We start from the raw sequence: 6,981 nt of genomic DNA, 5'->3' as shown, positions 1-6,981 counted from the left end.
AGGCAAAGAAATTACATGAGTTCAAAACCTGGGACCTGGTCATTGGGCTTCTGGGCAATAGGAGGGGAGAGGGCCTGTGGAAGGGAAACTGCCTGCAACCCCTCTTGGACCAGACACCACCTGCCTGCTTTGGGACACTGAGGATTAATACGAGACTAAACCAGTGTAGAAGAGATGGTGTTCTAATGCTTGGCAGGTTTCAAGTTTTTGAAATCGTTGACATTCCTTTTCTCCTCGTCCTCAGGACCACCATGAAGGGGAAGGGGCCTTCAAAGAAGCAAGACGAGTTTATCACTTACAGCCCTGTCAAGGGTCAATATCCAACCACTCCAGTCCCTTCCACCCCCTTGGCAGCCCCACTGCCTTCATAAGGAAACACATACATTCTGGTACAGGCTTTTGAGCAAACCTAAGTTTTGACTTCTCTAAGATAAATGCCATAGTGCCATGACTGGCTCATACGGCGGTAGCTAGTCTAGTTCTCAAAGAATCTGTGTGGAAGGGATTAGCAAGGCTTTGAAAAGGAAAAGACACTGGTAAGTGTTTTTTGAAGAGTCAGCTCTATCATTGCCCATTCCCAACTGCGATGCGGGAGTGATCCAGTCATTCCCCATCCTGCCTTGCATTTGGTAGTGGGGTCTCTCTCTCCATCTCTGGCGCATTGGCTTTGCATCACTGTGATAGGTGTGCAGGGAGAGCTCACTGGAGATTTCATTTGAATTTCCCCAGTGGCAACTTTTTAGGTGATTTCCATCTGTATACTCTTTGGTAAAGGGTGCAGGTCCTTTGCTCTTTTTGATTTCCTTCTATTTCCTTTTGCTAACTGGATTGCATGCTTATTTGGGGGTCAAATGCTGAGTTTCCATGCTTCAGACAAGAGTCCTTTATCAGCTATGTGATTTGCACCTATTCCCTCCAGTTGGTAGCTTCTCTTTTGGGTCTTCATAAGGAAGTCTTTCACACGGTACAGATTGACAATTCTGATTGTTGGATAATGTCCAATGAATCAACTTTACCTTTACGGAAAATGATTTCATGTCCAGTTGGAGGATTCTTTACCTAGCTTTCCAATCTGGAAAAATTTCCCAATAAGATTTATCATTTTCCATGTAAGGCAGTGATGAATTTTGAGCTACTTTTTAAAATTTTTTATTTTTAACTTTCTGGGAGAGTGATCATGCACATGAGCGGGCAGTGGCGTGGAGGGAGAAGGGAAAAGAGCATCCTTAAGCAGCCTCGCCAGTGAGCTTGGAGCCTGACTTTGTCCCAGGACCCTGAGAGCTTGACAAGAGCCGAAATCAAGAGCTGGCTGCCTCCCAGGCTGACTCACCCAGGCACCCTGAGTTAAGTTTTGTATAGGGTATGAAACTTAGATTGTGGTCCCTGGCCTCCTCGTCCTCCACCTCCTCCTCCCCTCTCCCGCTCCCTCTTCTGTCTCTCCTTCTTCTTCTTTGCCTATGCATGTCCACTTGCTCTAGCACCATTTATTCAAAACGCTGTCTGCTGAACTGAACTGAACTGCTTTTGACCTAGGTCAAGGCCCCTTTGGACATAAGGGTGTAGTTCTCTTTCTGCGTCCTTGATTCTGTTCCACTTATCTATCTTTATTCTGTTCCATTGGTCTATCCCTTCACCAACACCACACACTTTGGATTACTCTAGCCGTATATCTTGAAATTGGGTAGAAGGATTCTTCTGGTGTATTCTTTAGTTTTCGTTTCTCCTCTTTTCCTAGGTTCTAAAGTAGAGAGCCTATAGTTTTGAGACTCCTTTTGTTTTTAGATATATATATATATATATATATATATAGAGAGAGAGAGAGAGAGAGAGAGAGAGGGACAGACAGACAGACAGAGATAGAGACAGAGACAGGGAAGGGGTGTAGAAAGAGAGAGAGATTATTAAGCATCCTTCATGCCCAGCACCAGCACAATGCAGGTTCAGTCTCACAACCCCGAGGTTGACCATGAGAAGGGGCAAAATCAGGGTTTGGACTAACTGTCTCAGCCACCCAGATGCTCCTCCTCCTTTCTAATGTATGCATTCACTGTTCTAAATTTTGCTCTGCGGTGATTTAGCTGTGTCCCACATATTGTAATATATTGTATTTTCATTTTCTTTCGGGTCAGTGCATTGAGATTTTATCTTTTATCTTCGATAATCTAGAAAGTTACTTTCTAAGGGTTTGGATTTTCTTATCTTTCTCCTTTTGATATTTAGTTTCATTTTTAATTTTGTTGTTTCAAGTTTTAAAAGTTTAATTCCAAGACATTGATATATAGGGTTGCATTTGTTTCAGGTATACAATATAGAGATTCACCTCCACTGCGCCAATAACTGTTAGCTCCTGTTGCCAGGCACTGATTTGCGTTGGAGACTCGGGTGCACCTCCCCCACCCCTACTCCCTTCAGCTGCTGCTGCCAGGTATTGGTTTGCATTGGAGACGGAACCCTCGTAGGGGTTCCAAGCAGTTTCTAGTGGCCGAGAGGACACTGGTGATCAGAGACAAAGCCCCCAGGCTCTCTGGAGCCAGCTGGTGGCCATGACAATGTCTCCCCACACAGTTCTGGAGCCGCTGTGGGCTCTCCTGGAGCAGCTGTGGGCTTCTGGCTTGGTGACAGACGAACGTTTGCCACATGGGCCACGGGTGTCTGGGTTTGGCTGGGAGATCCTCGTGTGCACTGTGGTGGTGTGGTTCATGACAGTAAAGTGTGGACTCCGCTTACGAGGAAGAAAGGGGCACTGTGCCCAGAATGAAGCATCTGGAAAAGACAAGGCCGACCCGGATGCACCAGCCAGTGGAGCCGTCGCATCCTCTGAGCACAAGGCCAGTCCTCTCCCGCTACAGATCCTTGCTCTGGCTGCCCTGAATCAAGATGTCGGGTACTTTGCCGTGGAAGACGCTACGCAACTGCTGAGGGGAGTTCGGCAAAGGCTGTTGAAGAAGAGCCCTCCCCAGCTGACTGACGAAAAGCCCATCTGTGGAGCAGCCCAGGACGATGGAGAACCCCCTGCGAGGAAAACGCCAGAAGACTTCAAGGACAGCCCTGATGTGCAGGGAAGTGCAGACCCGCTGGTTCAGGACATTGGCAGCTGTGCACAGAGAGTGCAGGACGGGGCAGGGGAGGCAGGCAGGCCAGAGCTTCCTGACGGAGGTGTGCCACGGCAGGCACCCGCTGAGGGCCAGAGCCAACACCACACCCTCAGCCAGATCCTACTGACGGTGATGCATCTGCTAGAGCTCCTTAGAGATCATCTGGAAGGTGGGGGCTCAAGGAGGCAGGTGGAGACTGGCTCCTCCTCCACTGATCATGTGCCCTCAGGTGGGAGCCCCCTGAAAAAAGGAAAGCCATCCAGGGCACTGAAGAAGGCACGTCAGGGGAAGGAAGAGCTCCCAGGAAACACAACAATCCACCGAGCTGAGCAAGTATCTGTTCACCTGCGAAACAGCCTCCTGGAAAGTGAGATTCAGAAGTTGCGCCTGAAGCTCGAGGCAGAGCCTAAGCTGTGCGAAGAGCACATCGAACACCTGGAGAGGAAGAGGATGGAGGAGAAGGCACGCTGCCTGCAAGTGACGAACGAGCTTGCCAAGGTGCGCAGGAAGGTGGATGCTGCCCACTGGAACTTAGGCCTCTACAAGAAGATGGCCGATGACCTGCGCCGAGAATGGCAGAGAATCTCCTCCTTGCATGACCGAGAGCGCCTCCTGCTGGAGAACAGAAGTGAGGAGAGCCAGAAGGCTGTTCTGTGGGCAGAGAGGGAGTTCCAAAGGCTCAAGGAAGAAAACCATTGCCTCAGGCAGAAGCTGGCCAACTCTGGGCCCAAGGTCCAGCCTGTCTCCGGGGGGCCTCCTGCTCCTGCTCCAGCTCCTGCTCCTGCACCTGCTCTTCTGGGCACAGCCTCCAAATACCCTCAAGGGCCACTGGCTCCCCTGAAACCCCAGAAGCCCAAGAAGGGAGCAAGGGTGCACTGGCCAGACTCCAAGTTCTCGGGTCCCCTACAGGTCTGATTCCCTCTCCCAGCAGCCACCCACACTCACCACCAGAGCACAAAAGCTCCTGTGCTTCCTTACCCCTTAAGCCATACCCGTTGCTCCTTTTCCTGGAGATCCACCCCATTATGGAACTGATGCTACCTATTCCCTATAGCCGTGGGAGAGAGTATTTTCCAATGTTAAGCACCAAAACAATAAAAATATCAAATTGCTGATACTACTGCTACTGAGAACTGATTTTAGGAAGGGATTCTATGCCCAGCAACGAAGGGTTGTCAGTGTCTTTTACTGATCACTGAATTGTCCCAATATCCCAGTGTGTCCTATACTACTGAGCTTCAGAGAGGGGACACAACGTGCCCCAAGATCACACAGCTAGTGAATTTCAGAGCTCCCATTCCAATCCAAGGTTGTCTCATGACCCACTGATGTGAAAATAACGACCACTACTACCACTGCTATTATTTCTGCTTCTTCATTTTTGAGAGAGAGGAAGAGCGAAGGCACACACACATGCAAGCGGGGGAGGGGCAGGGAGAGAGAGATTCCTAGACAGCCTTCCCACTCAAGTGCACAACCAGACGCTGGGCTGGATTTCACAGACCGTGGGACCACGCCCTGAACCGAAATCAAGAGTCAGACGTTGAACTGACTAAGCCACACAGGCACCCTTGTGCAAGGAACTTCTAGGCAAGCTGCTATAAGGATCCCAGAAGGGCTTGACAAAATTTTCTCCTAGTTCACGTTCTAGTTGGGACGCAAAGATTATGGTGATGGCTAGCTGAGGTAAAGTCCCACCAAAGCATGGAGGGCAGCCTTTAAGGGTCTCCAACGATTCCCTTCTTGGGTACACTTCGTTTTGTGTTCCATACTCTACCACTGGATTAGAGTCAGGAACTCCTGCCTCACTTCGAAAGGACAGAAAATGGCCCCAGAGATAGGATGTCACTTCTGAGGCTAGTATACAAAGACACTGGTCTCCTCTTGGGCTTGCTCTCGCTCCCTCACCATTGGTTTCGAGGGAAGCCGCCTGCTCCTTGTGGGCTCTATTAGTGAGAGGCCCATGTGGCAAGGAATGAATATGTCTTGCTTACAGCAATGGACGACCTCTGGCTGCTAAGAGCCACCCGAGTGAGCTCACAAGCAGAATTCCCCCCAACAAGCCTGGAGATGACCGAAGACCCAGATGACACCTTGACTGCTGCCTTGTGAGAGATCCTGAGACACACGTCCCTGGCTAGATGCACCTGGATGCCTGGCCCACAGAAACCATATGCCGTCATCAATTGTTGTTGATGTAAGCCCTTTGGTTTGCGCAAAATACTCAAAAAAGACACAAGGCTGAAGCCACAGTTTTGACTTCTGACCCACCCCCCTCTCCTGGGGTGGACATTCCAGGGAAGTCAAGCGAGGGTAGAAACTCCTGAGAGATTAGGGTAAACAATGTAAGAAAGAGGACCTCTATTCTGTTCTCCATGTATCTCTCTGAGAGGACAGGCCCTCACCTGTTACACCCGAGCCGATAGGTGGCACACGCAGGAGGAGACAACTGACCGTGTAGTCCAAGTCGGCTGAGAGCAGTAGACCCAGCGTCGCAGAGCCTCCTAGAAGGCAGAGAAAGAGTCCAGAAGTTCCCTGGTGTCCCTAGAGAAGGCAAAGAAATTACATGAGTTCAAAACCTGGGACCTGGTCATTGGGCTTCTGGGCAATAGGAGGGGAGAGGGCCTGTGGAAGGGAAACTGCCTGCAACCCCTCTTGGACCAGACACCACCTGCCTGCTTTGGGACACTGAGGATTAATACGAGACTAAACCAGTGTAGAAGAGATGGTGTTCTAATGCTTGGCAGGTTTCAAGTTTTTGAAATCGTTGACATTCCTTTTCTCCTCGTCCTCAGGACCACCATGAAGGGGAAGGGGCCTTCAAAGAAGCAAGACGAGTTTATCACTTACAGCCCTGTCAAGGGTCAATATCCAACCACTCCAGTCCCTTCCACCCCCTTGGCAGCCCCACTGCCTTCATAAGGAAACACATACATTCTGGTACAGGCTTTTGAGCAAACCTAAGTTTTGACTTCTCTAAGATAAATGCCATAGTGCCATGACTGGCTCATACGGCGGTAGCTAGTCTAGTTCTCAAAGAATCTGTGTGGAAGGGATTAGCAAGGCTTTGAAAAGGAAAAGACACTGGTAAGTGTTTTTTGAAGAGTCAGCTCTATCATTGCCCATTCCCAACTGCGATGCGGGAGTGATCCAGTCATTCCCCATCCTGCCTTGCATTTGGTAGTGGGGTCTCTCTCTCCATCTCTGGCGCATTGGCTTTGCATCACTGTGATAGGTGTGCAGGGAGAGCTCACTGGAGATTTCATTTGAATTTCCCCAGTGGCAACTTTTTAGGTGATTTCCATCTGTATACTCTTTGGTAAAGGGTGCAGGTCCTTTGCTCTTTTTGATTTCCTTCTATTTCCTTTTGCTAACTGGATTGCATGCTTATTTGGGGGTCAAATGCTGAGTTTCCATGCTTCAGACAAGAGTCCTTTATCAGCTATGTGATTTGCACCTATTCCCTCCAGTTGGTAGCTTCTCTTTTGGGTCTTCATAAGGAAGTCTTTCACACGGTACAGATTGACAATTCTGATTGTTGGATAATGTCCAATGAATCAACTTTACCTTTACGGAAAATGATTTCATGTCCAGTTGGAGGATTCTTTACCTAGCTTTCCAATCTGGAAAAATTTCCCAATAAGATTTATCATTTTCCATGTAAGGCAGTGATGAATTTTGAGCTACTTTTTAAAATTTTTTATTTTTAACTTTCTGGGAGAGTGATCATGCACATGAGCGGGCAGTGGCGTGGAGGGAGAAGGGAAAAGAGCATCCTTAAGCAGCCTCGCCAGTGAGCTTGGAGCCTGACTTTGTCCCAGGACCCTGAGAGCTTGACAAGAGCCGAAATCAAGAGCTGGCTGCCTCCCAGGCTGACTCACCCAGG

Source organism: Neovison vison, chromosome 4 (assembly GCF_020171115.1).
Source record: "Neovison vison isolate M4711 chromosome 4, ASM_NN_V1, whole genome shotgun sequence".
NCBI classification, from domain to species: Eukaryota; Metazoa; Chordata; class Mammalia; order Carnivora; family Mustelidae; genus Neogale; species Neogale vison.
Note: the sequence above shows the minus strand (reverse complement) of the source record.